The 14,421-nt window shown below is 38.9% G+C and overlaps 1 protein-coding gene across 1 annotated transcript in view; it reads left to right on the forward strand.

Moving 5' to 3' along the window:
• LOC127446576 (gamma-aminobutyric acid receptor subunit gamma-3-like) overlaps nucleotides 1–14,421 on the forward strand; it is a 235,553-nt gene that overhangs the window by 57,386 nt on the left and 163,746 nt on the right. The gene's annotated exons all lie outside the window — the stretch shown is intronic.

Genomic DNA, 14,421 nt, shown 5'->3' on the forward strand with positions numbered 1-14,421 from the left:
AAAAACATTTATCTTAAGGTAGTTATGTATATCTTCAGCTTTAGTGTGTCAATAGGAAATATAAATTTTAGACTCCCAAACATTAATTTTGTAAATAGAATAGATTAGAATATAAGAACAGGGAGCCCTACAACAGATGGAATGGCCACCACACTGAGTCAGTCTGGGATTAAATGAAGAGACAGAAGCAACTGAGACAGCCAAAACAGATAGAAGAACTGTGGCAAATTCTCCAAGAAGCTTGGAACATCCTATCTGCCAACAACCAAGAAAAATTGTGTCCAGGAGTACCTAGGAGAGTTGGTGCTGTTTTGAAGGCAAAGGTGGTCACATCAAATATTGATTTAGCTTTTTTTATGTTTACTGGACGTTAATTGATAAATGAAAACTATTTATTGCATTATTTTTGAAGACATCCTTACTATGCAACATTTTTCACCAGTGCCTAAAACTTTTGCACAGTACTGTGTGTGTGTGTGTGTGTGTATATATATATATACACTCACTGATCACTTTATTAGGAACAAATGTACACCTACTTATTCATGCAATTATCTAATCAGCCAATCACGTGGCAGATGTGCAATGCACTAAATCGTGCAGATACAGGTCAGGAGCTTCCGTTTATGTTCACATCAACCATCAGAATGGGGAAAAATGTGATCTCAGTGATTTCGACCGTAGCGTGAATGTTGGTGCCAGATGGGCTTGTTTGAGTATTTCTGTAACTGCTGATCTCCTGGGATTTTCACTCACAACTTCCAGTGAGCAGCAGTTCTGTGGACGGAAACGCCTTGTTGATGAGAGAGGTCAACGGAGAATGACCTCTCATTCCAGACTAGTTTGAGCTAACAGAAAGGCTACAGTAACTCAGACAATGATTCTGTACAATGGTAGTGAGCAGAATAGCATCTTAGAATGCAAAACACGTCGAACCTTGAGGCGGATGGGCTACAACAGCAGAAGACCATGTCGCGCACTTATTAGGACAATAGTGTTCCTTGTGAATTGCTCAGAGAGAGTGTGTGTGTGTGTGTGTGTGTGTATATATATATATATATATTTATATATACACACACACACAAGAGCGGTTAATATCTCATCGGGTGTTAATATAAATAGTGCATTCTTGAAAATCTTCACCCAAACAAGTGTCATTCAAGTGTAATGCATGAAGCAAATGTTGCTGTAGTGCTTTAAATGTTGCATTTTTCGGCACATGCACAACTCACGAGTGAGAAGACGTGCTGCTTCCAGCCTGCTCTCGGCACACGCAGAAAAATTTCCTCTCACAAGAGAAGCAAAGTATCAGTGGGGATCACTGGTCTTGCTGCGGGATGTGGAGTTGCGAAACGCAAGTTGCTTTTAGTTTTTTTACACTTTAGTCCAACTTTTTTGTGTTCCATGTGAGTGAAAAAATGTGATTTGGGCCACATTCAGTTGCGATGTGAACAAAGGCTTTATTGTTCCATCCGAACTGACTTTTTCAAGTTCAGGGATTAATCGCCTCACCTGTCTACTCCGGGCACTTCTTGTGCCACGTTGAGATGTTAATTTCACTCAACAAAAATGTATGGTCTGAGTAAGCATCAAAACTCATTTTAAAATGTAACTCCCTTACATTTAGGCTATAGCTTCTGTGTATAAAGTATGCCTCTGATAGGCCTATTTAAATATTTATTTATGATTAATATAATAATTATTATTGTAATTATATTTTTATTATAATTTAATTATACTATTGATGTATTCTTTATTTTTTCCTCAGCAGATGAAGCTGAATATGTAGGCTACATAAACTGTGGAATTGTAACGTTGGTGTCTGGAGTGGAAGAGAGGAGACACAGGAGTAGAATCTTTAAATCCTTTAATTACAATCGCTGGAGTGGAACTAACAATAAATCTTATCATAACGCTTCACTAACTCAATGTAACACTTCAAGGACTGACAAAGGAGTGGGCAAAACTAGAGGATATTTATACAAAGGAACTAATGAGGGAATGGAATACAGGTGAGTATAAGAAACAGATGGAAGTGATGAGGGCAGTGCACTATGGGAAATGAAGTCCGGGGAAAACTTCAAAATAAGAGTCCTTGAAGAAAATGAGGTAGACAGACTGTGACATACACCCCCCCCCATTAAAGGGAGACTCTTGGCGCCCAACAATGGATGAGGAGGGTATGATGACACAGAAGATGAATGATCCAAGAAGGATGATCAGGAGGCCTAGGGGGCAGCTTCAGGTCTGGGAATGGATCCGGGGGCCTGGGGGGCGGCTTCAGGGCTGGGAATGGATCAGGAAGCCTGGGAGGCTGCCACAGGGCAGGGACTGGGTCAGGAGGCCTGGGAGGTGGCAACAGGGTAGGGACTGGGTCAGGAGGCGGAACAGCTGGAGGAGACTCTGGGGAAGCATGCGGAGCCACAAATGACTCTGAGGGCCGAGCCGTGGGGGGCGGAGCCATGGAAGGCGGAGCCGTGAGAGGCTCGAGGGGCAAAGCCATGGAAGGTGAGGCTGTGAGAGGCTCGAGGGGCAAAGTCGAGGATGGTGGAGTCGTGGGAGATTGACCCAGGGAAGGCGGAGCCGTGAACGGCTCGAGGGACAGAGCCATGGAAGGCAGAGCCATGGGAGGCTCAAGGGAAGAGTCCGTGAAAGGCTCGGGGCTGAGAGCCGTGGAAGGGAGTACAGGCAGAAACTGGAGATCGACCTCCATGGTCGTAAGCATGGGCAGAGACTGGGGGAACGACCTCCGTGGTCACGAGCATGGGCAGAGACTGGGGAGGAGGAGTCCTTTTCCTTCCGGCCAGCAGTGAACGTAGATATGGGGACGGTCGAGGCTACAGGCACTGGCTCTTGGACAGTTGAGGCTACAGGAATTGGCTCTGGCTCGTTAACCGTGGCAGGCATGGGCACTGGCTCATTAACCGTGGCAGGCATGGGCACTGGCTCGTTAACCGTGGCAGGCATGGGCACAGGTTGTGGCCCGGGGTTCCCGCCATAAGTTACAGCATAAAGGGGAAATATAACTTCCGTGGTCGCTACCACTGACTGAGGCAGGGAATCAACAATCAGAACCTGGAGAGGATGAGTCCCCCCCCAAAAATTATTTAGGGGAATTGAATGGAGAGGAGTTATCTTGGAGATAGGAGGCATGGAAGGCACGGAGACAGGGGCTGTGGAAGGAGGAGTTGTGGAAGGCATAGAGCAAGGAGCTGTGGAAGGCGTAGAGAAAGCTGGGAGAGGAGTAACCGTGGTAATGGAATATAGCGAGGGATAATGGATGTTCAGTGTAGCTATGATATAATCTGCTAGGGAAAGATTCTCCACCTCCAGAAGCGCTATAGGTCGGTGAAAATTTAAACCCATATCATAAATGGACTTGAGGTATAAATCTGATATGGAGGTTGTAGCAGCGAGTTGGTAGAATTTAGTAGAATAATCCAGAAGGGGAAGATCTTGCCTGAAAAGCTCCATGAATAACCTTGTTGGCTCCATGCTCATGTGGGTCTGAACTAGTGGAAGAGGATGATTAGAGGGATCGCTGGAGTAGAGCATGACGTTTGGAGGAGCAGGTAAGTATATCCGTATTCTTTGTTTGTCAGTCCTTCTGTAATGTTGGTGCCTGGAGTGGAAGAGGAAGACACAGGAGTAGAATCTTTAAATCCTTTAATTACAATCGCTGGAGTGGAACAAACGCTGGAGTGGAATTAACAATAAATCTTAACATAACACTTCACTAACTCAATGTATCACTTCAAGGACTGACAAAGGAGTGGGCAAAACTAGAGGATATTTATACAAAAGGAACTAATGAGGGAATGGAATACAGGTGAGGATAATAAGAAACAGATGGAAGAGATGAGGGCAGTGCACTATGGGAAATGATGTCTGGGGGAAAACTTCAAAATAAGATTCCTTGAAGAAAATGAGGGAGACAGACTGTGACAGGAATATGTTGTTAACTGTGGTTTCTCCTGGTATTTCGGACATTAATATCTGCTGAAACATTTTCATTTATGTCTGTCCAGTGTGCAAGTAAAAATGTTATTCTGGAGGCATGAGGTGTCAAGCAATTGTAAAATGTCAAGCACACATTTTGCAGTGAATCTTAAATACAAATATGAATATTAAAAGAAATAATTAATATAATAATAAATTAATATAGCCTACAAACTGAAAGCACCATAAATCTCTATCAGAAAGATTTATGATACACTCTAGGCTTATATTGTGTTCACATATTTTTGTGGAGGACATAATTAATTAGTCAAATTATATGTGCAGAATTAGTGAAATGCATTGGAATAAATTGCAAGATTGAGCCTATATTTCTAGGAATATTCTGAATAGATTTACACTCTATGCAGCATTTAAACATTTTTGGAATAAAGGATTAACCAGATAATCACCTTAATGTGAATATAAATGTGGGTCAACTTACAGTCGAGCTCCACTATAAAATCAGCAATTAAACATCGTGCTCAGGTTGGTTTATAAATCCTTACGTGTGAATCGTGTGAAACATTTGTTGTTAATGTGATCAGACATTTCAAACAGACATTTCAAGAAGTGGAAAATGTGTATGATACAGTTAATACTCTTTACAAGCTTAGATTTCTAAGATGCGCACAGTTAACAGAGACTGCAAATGGAGTCAAGAATGCGACCATCTGATCTGAACTTAAAATCATCATGCGCATTTTCATTCATAAGGTTTACAATGTAGTAATATTGGCTTCACTGACTCGTCATTGTTTTGTAATTTTCTATATGTTTATTCAAAATATCACTTTATGCCTGTGCTCGTTGGACGATCAGTCTTCTGAATATTTTTTATATTATTCAGATTAATTTGTTATTCATTTTGAAATCATTATTCGTGCCTTTCTGAATAAGGAATTCGGCTTCGGGCACATCCCTACAAATTATAAAGCGGGCCGCAAGTTGACTAGTGCTGTTATAGAGCATCATTTTGCTAGGATTTGCATAGATCACACATGCAGGTCAGGTCTTTTTCTACCATTATAGAATATGTATGTTTAGGGTGCAGTCAAGGATACATCACTTTATTTAATAAAGTGCAGAGGGAACCCCCATATGAATAACTGTTATAAAACTATACTGTATATACAACAGTTAGTTGCATTCGGTCTGTGCATTTTGTCTTGGAACTATTTTCTTTGGTGGACCATTTATAGAAAAAATAACTGGCTGTTTTATGTCTAAAGTGTAAGTTACCTGTTGTTTATAGAACTGTATAACATGCAGCCTTGTAGCGGTACAACAGCAACGGCCTAATCTATGCACACAAATTACTACGTTCGCCCCCTAACCTTTTTTGAAATAGTAATCATATTTAAGAGCTTAAAAAAAAAAAAAAAAAAAAAAAAGATTGTAGCTGACAGAATAAAACAACTAGCTTAAAGACCAGGTAGGAGCCTCTGCCAACTGTTTGTATTGGTAGTGGACTGAGCAAACTAGCTGTTATCCTACTATGGCTAGCGGCACTTACCTGCCCTTCAGTAAATCAGTTTGGACTACTTGGCGAATGTTGTGTCCCCTAATTAACCATTTTTCAGATCATTCTTACGTTCTTTAGAACAGAACAGACTAATGTTTGACAGCTAGATCTTATGTTGGTGTGTATTAAATGAAAAAGCATTACAGATAGAAATTATAATTATATGTGCATTTCAAATGAAATTGTGTCACCTACCACTATCAAATCATTATTGAAAATGTTTGACCAAAAAAAAAAAAAAAAAAAAAAAAAAAACTTCTAGAACAAATAGAGTACAGTATTGATGTGGATCTTAACAAACTTTCTTCATTAACTTGTAAATGTTGTAAATATTTGGTGTACACTGCATTACTTTCCCCCATAATTATATTTAATGGCATATGCCATTTCTGTTCATGAATAAATACTAGACAATTATCAGATGACTACCAAACTGCCTTCAGTTGTAATGGACAAGAAAATGCTGTGTGTAATTTAAATGCAATTAAATCAGGCCATCATATTGCCATGGTATATTATCAAATAGACCTCAATAATTGGTATGCACAGGATGTTTCAAACCATTGTCGAACAGGGACAAACTCTCGTTATCTCTTTTTGTTTGAGGCACCAGAATTCCTACTGGACAGCTTCATAATTACAGTAGCTAACAAATTTAAAATGGCATTGATTGTTGTCTTTAAAGAGATCTTAGTTTGTGATCATGCTTAAAACTGATTATGATGGTGGCAGTATAAACTGAATATACCTTTAATAGAGGAAAACCAAAGCACAGGTGTCTGTGTAAAGAACTTGCACAGGTGCAGGCCTGGTCCTCTCAATACTGAATCTAGGTTTTTCTTATAACCCACTGTAACAGTTCAAGGATGGGAAAGGAGGAGGCGGGAACCGGCTGAACAGTAAACATGAAATTTAATAAAAACTCAACAAAAAAAAAAACATAAAATAAACATGAACACACATGCAGCACAGCCACGTGCATCTTTCTCTCTGGAACTGGTGCCTCCGGCTAGTCTTTATCCCCCTCCTGGCTGATTAGCCCTATTCAGGGCCAGCCGTGTGTCCTCACGGGCCGGCCCCGCCCTCCTCCTTCGCCCGTCTCAGGACGGGGAAACCCCCAGCATAACGCACTCCCCTCCCTTCCTGGAGGGGTGGGGCGTTGCCCTTCTGGTCATACCTGCCAGTAGGTCTTCCCTGCCTTTTGGAGCCCTATGAGAGACGAGAGAGAGAGAGAGAGAGAGAGGAGAGAGAGAGAAAAACTTGCTTGCCGGCTCCTGGATGCGCTGTCGCCCGGTCCTCAACCGCTCCTCCGCCCTCTAGTAGATGTCAGCTCGCACCTCCCCCGGCGGATGGCAGCGAGTCCTCTGGCCCCTGGCGGAAGGAACTGCTCCTCCCCTTCTTGGCAGACGGCTGCGGTTAGTACCTTGCAGAGACAGACAAAGGCTGGGTTAAGATCTGTCTCTCTTTGCTTCGCATCCTTGGCCAGGTCACAGCTCCCTACAGAAAAGGTGAAAAAGAATAAGCAAGATCTCCCAGGTTTCCTCCTTATCCGGCAGACTGTGAGTCTGGCAACACTCCATTACAGCCATACCTTGGCTCTGTCAACTGCGAAACAATCACATTCTCAATTTATACCATCCCTGCCAGCATGTTTAGGATTGGAATCATCTGCCAGGGAGGAACAATGACTCACTGCAATTGTTTTTTGCCACATTATGTTGATTTTTATAGATTATTGTAGCCTCAGATTTGTATGCCCACCTGTTGGATATCTAACATGATGGTATACTGTGAAAAAAAAATAATAATAATAATAAATAAGTGCTTTTATAACAAAATCTTTTCATCAATGTAAAGGGATAGTTCACCCAAAAATGAAAATTCTGTCATCATCTACTCACCCTCATGTTGTTCCAAACCCATTTTACTTACTTTTTTATTTTCTTTTTTTCAGTCGAATACAAAATTTCGACTGGGGGGGCTGACTGAGGCAGTCATTCTGTCTTACATCTAATTTTGTGTGTGTGTGTGTGTGTGTGTGTATATATATATATATATATATATATATATATATATATATATATATATATATATATATCGTTTTAAAGGGTTAGTTCACCCAAAAATGAAAATTCTCTCATGATTTACTTATCTTAAAGCCACCCCAGATGTGTATGACTTTCCTTCTTCAGAAGAACCGAAGTGAAGATTTTTATAAGCACATTTCAGCTCTGTTTATCCATACAATGCAAGGAAATGGGTGCCATCAGGCTGCTGGCTGTTTGATGGTCCAAAAGGCATATTTAGGCAGCATAAAAGTAATCCACACGACTTCAGTTGATAAATTAATGTCTTCAGAAGCAAATCGATGGATTTGTGTAAAAATATATCGATAATTGCATTGTATAGACAAACAGCGCTGAAATATGCTTATAAAAATCTTCACTTCGGTTCTGCTGAAGAAGGAAAGACATACACATATGGAATGGCTTAAAGGTAAGTAAATCATGAGAGAATTTTCATTTTTGGGTAAACTATTCCTTTAAGAGTCTTAAAGATTTGGCAACCACGTGAGGTTGAGTAATTGATTACAAAATTCTAATTTTAAGTTGAACTATACCTTTAACTTTGTCTACCTTTAACTAACTTAATGGTACAATAATTTCACTAATTTCTACTCTGTTCTATGAGTTTTCAGAGTTTATCTTGATTTTCTTCATCAGTAATTAAATTCAAAGTAGTGCCAACAAATTACAATTACAGTTGAAGTCAGAAGTTTGCATACACTTAGGTTGAAGTAATTAAAACTAATTTTTTTAACCACTCCACAGATTTAATATTAGCAAACTATAGTTTTGGCAAATCATTTAGGACATCTACTTTGTGCATGACACAAGTAATTTTTCCAACAATTGTTTACAGACAGATTGTTTCACTTTTAATTGACTATATCACAATTCCAGTGGGTTAGAAATTTACATACACTGATTAACTGTGCCTTTAAGCAGCTTGGAAAATTCCAGAAAATTATGTCAAGCCTTTAGGCAATTAGCCAATTAGCTTCTGACAGGCTAATTGGAGTCAATTGGAGGTGTACCTGTGGATGTATTTTAAGGCCTACCTTCAGTCTCAGTGCCTCTTTGCTTGACATCATGGGAAAATCAAAAGAAATCAGCCAAGACCTCAAAAAAAAAAAAAAAAAAAAAAAACAAACAAAAAAACTCTGTGGACCTCCACAAGTCTGGTTCATCCTTGGGAGCAATTTCCAAATGCCTGAAGGTACCACGTTCATCTGTACAAATGATAGTATGCAAGTATAAACCATGCAGCCATCATACCGCTCAGGAAGGAGACGCATTCTGTCTCCTAGAGATGAATGTAGTTTGGTGAAAAAAGTGCAAATCAATCCTAGAACAACAGCAAAGGACCTTGTGAAGATGCTGGAGGAAACAGGTAGACAAGTATCTATGTCCACAGTAAAACAAGTCCTATATCGACATAACCTGAAAGGCTGCTCAGCAAGAAAGAAGCCACTGCTCCAAAAGCACCATTAAAAAGCCAGAATACAGTTTGCAAGTGCACATGGGGACAAAGATCTTTTTGGAGAAATGTCCTCTGGTCTGATGAAACACAAATTGAACTGTTTGGCCATAATGACCATCGTTATGTATGTCTCTCTGTGAGAGAGATATTGAAATCCTAGTGGTCTCTGCACTTAACAAGTCCATTGACAGAACTGGCTGGGAATCTGTCTTCTGAATTAAAAATTATGAAGACCTGTAAAATCCATATGTACTGTATCAGTCAGTGGTGTCAACATAGTATCCTTACAGAGATTTTGATCACACACACACACACACACACACCATGTTGCAGTTTATCATTTACATCCAGTATAAATCATATAAATCTGATAATACTTTGAAAAGAGTATTTCATGATGAAACTTGGCTGAAACTTGATATTCACTCCTGGGATTGTGGAGTGAATGCCATATTTTGAAATGTTGTTCAATGTCAAAAAAGAAGAAACATTATGACAGAAAACACATAAGAACTATTTAAGATTCAAAAAACTATTTCTTGGTCACTAATCAAATAAGCAAATGTGTGACATAGGACACATTTGTAGGAAATGTCAGATTTTCTTTGCTTACATTGAAGCACAAAGAATGCACTTTGGAACATTTTCAAACCATGCTGGGATAACATGGATCATGGATTTGCAAAACAATTTGGAGTCCATGCCAGCTTGAGTGCATGTTTTAATTACCGTAAAAAAAAAAAAAAAAAAAAAAATATATATATACTGTGTATATATATATATATATATATATATAATATTTAAAACAGAATCATTTTCACTTGTGGTCTCAAACTTTTGAACCCCTATGTATATTTTAGCTGGGTTCAAGTGTATTGATTAGCCCTAGTTTGGTGTAAACAACAGTACAACAATCTGGGACAAACTGCATCTATGAAAAGGGGAACAAATTAAAGGGAAATCTAGCAGGGGGTATACACAAGTCCCTCATGACCAACCAAGCCAAACAGTTCTCAAAACACAATCCATACAACATATACACATTTAAAAACAAAGAGGCAAGTGCACTTTGAATGGTAAAATGTTCCTCCCTCAGGCTAGACTGCAAGACTACTGAAAAGGTATCATATAAGCAAAGCAACAGCTATCCAACAGCTGCCTGTCAGACTGAAGACTGAACACTCCATTCACTGAACAATTCAAGCCATGCCCGCCCAAGGGAGTATAGTGTTATTGGAAGGCTAAGAAATGGTCAATTTGAGATGATCAAATTATACAGAGGGCTACTGTTGAGAGGAAATGTGTGATTTACTGATGGTAGCGCAGGAGGGCTTTATGAGTTAAGAGATTTGTTTGAATAGATTTGTACTAGCTTACGGTATAATATGATGCCATAATAGAGCTTTAAAAATATAAATGCTCCTAATAGCTGACCGTGATTATCAAAGCAACAGTGAGTGCTGCTTGATTGTTGTCCTCATGAGAAATCACCTTTTGCTCATCAATCCAATTGTGTGAAGCTGAAATTGCCAACTTCATAGTATTCACTGCAGAAATGGGTCTCAAGCTCCATATAATTTGATTTTAATGGCTCTATAAAACATGAGTCATCTAGCAGCCCAGCCTCTGAATAGGGGTGATGAATTAACATTAATCATTTACATTCCTGGTCCTCCTGTCCCTCTTCCCCCTAATCCTCACTTGATAATGTAATTGTAATTAATGAAGCTTTAAGATCCACATTAAAATATGTGAGATCATTCCACTTGTCATATGGATCTGAAGCCAGACTTTTGACTTGCAGACTGATCTCACTGTAAATTCTGCGACAGTAGGTCAAAAGTTCTTCAGCTAAAATCTGTGCTTTCCGAAATTCGAACCACTTTCCCCAGTGGCCAAAGCAGGAAGTGCTTTTGAATGTATTGGCATGTGTGAGCTCCAGTTCCCGAGTATAATGTCCACAGAAGGGTGCCAAAAGCAATTTGTAAAGCAAGTTGTTGTACAGTGAAGAATAACTGTACCCCCAAGCCCCAACCCTAAACCTAATCATCAGTGGAGTACAAATGTAATCTTAGAGGGAAAATACAACCTCCTAATAGCACACATTATTGATTATGTGAAGGCGATTACTTCCTGGTTTCCACAAGAGACCAGAACCCATGTCTCTGAGGCAGCTGACACAATGTGCCACAGGAAAACATTTGAACTGATGCAAAATGTCTAATGGGAGAAAGCACTTGTCAGTATCTTGGCAGAATGGGGGCAATTTCTAGATACTTCAACATTCAGTAGCAACATGTCGACTTCCTGTGTGATCATGTTGTGACTTGCTTACGGCATAAAGTCTGGAACTTATTATAGCTTATTCTGTCCAAAGATTTGATGCAAATTTGCAAATTTGGGCAAATCCATCATTTTTTCTTCCTCAAAACTGCACCTTTTACTCAGTACCATGTAAACATGACTTTCTTTACAGTCAAACTTATTACAAAGATCTGTATGCCCTGACTCCTGAAATGTGTATAATGCCAGGCAATCAGACTGGAGCTGGACATTTTTGTGTGACGTGCAGCAGACTGTCAGTGAACGGACTGTGGGAAGTGCCATCTGAGGCTGAGACTACTACTGCAAAGCTAAAAGAAATGATATCCTCTGGCTTAGGCTGATGTTTTGAGCTACTGTCAAGCCCTGCATAAAAATCAATGATCCTGTGTGAAAGCAGAAATATGATTGATAGCATCAAACAGAGCACCATCCGTCAGTCTCCCCTGTTGGTGGTCTACAGTTTACAGAGTAAGGCAGGTGGATGCTTTCTCAGACAAATGACAGCTGTCATTGTATTCTCTGAAGGGGAGACATATTTCTCCTATAACACAATAGATGTCTTTCAATATGATTGACCAAATGGTGAAAAGGTGTTCATTATATTATTGGCAGTTTGATTAAATTTGAAGGGTGTAATTTTTTCAGTGTTAAAATACTTACTCCTATTGCAGCTTAATATGCAGAACTTTATGCACAGCTATTTGTAATCTATTGATAGACTGACTCCCCAAAAGAAAATAAACCATCCCAACATAGCCACATTGGCTCAGCTAATGGCATCGGTTTGTGGCGGGGCTATCTGTTTGGAGATCTGTGATAAATGAGGGATTGTTTGGGAAACCTGTTTAAAAACAATCATACATTTTGAAATTCCTCCTACTGCCACTAGAGGCACAGAAATGTCACACTTCTTTACTGCATTTTGAAAAGATAAATGAATGAGTAAATATTCTAATTTCTTTACAACAATTAAGATAATTATTTAAAGGATTAGTTTCCCTAAAATTATTCATTTTTAGTTCCCCTAAAAATGAAACTTGGTCTGTTTCTCACCCAAAACTGGTTGTATCACTTCAGAAGACATGTATTAAACCACTTGATTCGTATGGATTACCTTTATGCTGCCTTTATGTCCTTTTTGGAGTTCTGATGTTCTGGACCCCACTGACATGCATTGTATGGATATAAGGCCCTTTTCAATTGTAGGAACTAAAGCCTGGTTTAGGTACTTTTACTCTGAACCACTACTTTTTGTCATTTTCGCACATGAGGATCTTAGCTGTTTTGAGGGACTTTTTAGCTCCTGCTCCGGGATAGGTAGTTTTTTGGAGAAAAGGGACTGTGGGAGGTGCTGCAACCTGCACTTAAAAAAAGTTTTGTTTTTTTTGTTGTTGCTTATTCAGTTTACTTGATGAAATCAAGCAACACTATTCTAGAATATTTTGTAACAACTTGATTTTAATGCGTTATATCCATTTAAATTTGTCAAATGTAAGTTTACTTAATCAATTTGAGTTGGGACTACATGAATACTTTTTGCGGTGTTAATGTAGCATTGATGAAACTGGGCAGGGAATTTCCATTTCTTAGCATGCTTTGCATGGGACTTGATAGAGAGAGTAAATGTTAAAATTAAGTGTTATTATGGAAGATGAATATAAAGGTGGATACTTGTTAGTGTTTAATGTTTTGTAATGTTGAGATTTAGAAGATTGAGCACACTGGTTTGTTGGAGTTTTGGGGGTTACTATTATATTGAAGAGTGGAGTTGAGCTAACTATGAGTGTAGGTAGATGTCGCACATGAAACTGATTGCTCGCTTCATTAAACAATTGCTGTGCTATCCATAGCATTTTTACTAAAGTACATTCTGTAGTGCTTCCATCATCATTCTAGAAAGCTAACATTCACTTTCCCTGTTTAGTGCATAAAGAAAAAAAGAGATTTATTTGAGTTACATTGATGCGTCTAATTTTGATGGGTTTACATAATTCAACTATTCATCTATCCAACTATTCAACTTCTACACAAAGTGTTTATGTTGAGATTACATAGTAATTTTAAGTTAAGAAAACAAATTTCAAACACCTAAAACTACTGTCCATGATTTAATCAAGTTCAGCCTAAGAGCTATTTTTTTTTGATTGTGTGAATGGTCTAAGATGTATGATGCACAAAGCAATAGATCGCAACAGTGTGGTTCAAGAAGTAAAAATCCCATAATTTTTTTTCCATAGACGATTTGATTTTCAACAATAACTTATAAACCTTTAAAGACAGACCTACCATGAGCTAAGTTGTTCATAGATGGTATGTGCTTCTGTTGAAGCTATCAGTCTGCATTATTTCAAATTCATCGTTTAAACATCATGTTTAATAGTGGAATTCCTGATAAACAACTACATTACCTCTGGTCCAGCAGAGAAGGCTTCACCAATCAGAGAACTGCGGACAACATAGCCCACAAAACAAGCCCAGGAGCAACCATCCACTCAAATGAAGCACTGTGAATAAGGAAACCAAATCATTCCACTATGACGTCACTATTGGGGCTTTTGTGTGTGTTTGTGTGTGTGTGTGTGTGTGTGTGTGTGTGTGTGTGTGTGTGTGTGTGTGTGTGTGTGTGTGTGTGTGTGTGTGTGCGTGTGTGCATGCACGAGGGAAAAGTTTGCTTGGGTGTGCAGTTTCTCTTTAGAGTTCTCATCTAGAAAGTTCCTAAGGGGAAAATAACAGGACTGTATGTGGAAATGAGGCTATAAACACATCATATATCCTTGTAAATATCTTTGATCTGAAAGTTATATGAGTTTAAGATGGCATAACGGTGAGTAAATGATTAGAGAACTATCTTTTTTTTTTTATCATTTATCCTTGAATATCACTATTAAATTGGCACTTGGCTGCTTAATCTAAGCTTAGAACAAGATTTTAAAGAATTACTTTTCAATGTGAAGTCTCAGTCTTTGTTGTTGTAGGACATTTTTTTTTTTCACACTCCATAAATAATCATTTTCCATGGCCATCTCATGCGG

This window comes from Myxocyprinus asiaticus, chromosome 9 (assembly GCF_019703515.2).
Source record: "Myxocyprinus asiaticus isolate MX2 ecotype Aquarium Trade chromosome 9, UBuf_Myxa_2, whole genome shotgun sequence".
Taxonomy (NCBI): Eukaryota; Metazoa; Chordata; class Actinopteri; order Cypriniformes; family Catostomidae; genus Myxocyprinus; species Myxocyprinus asiaticus.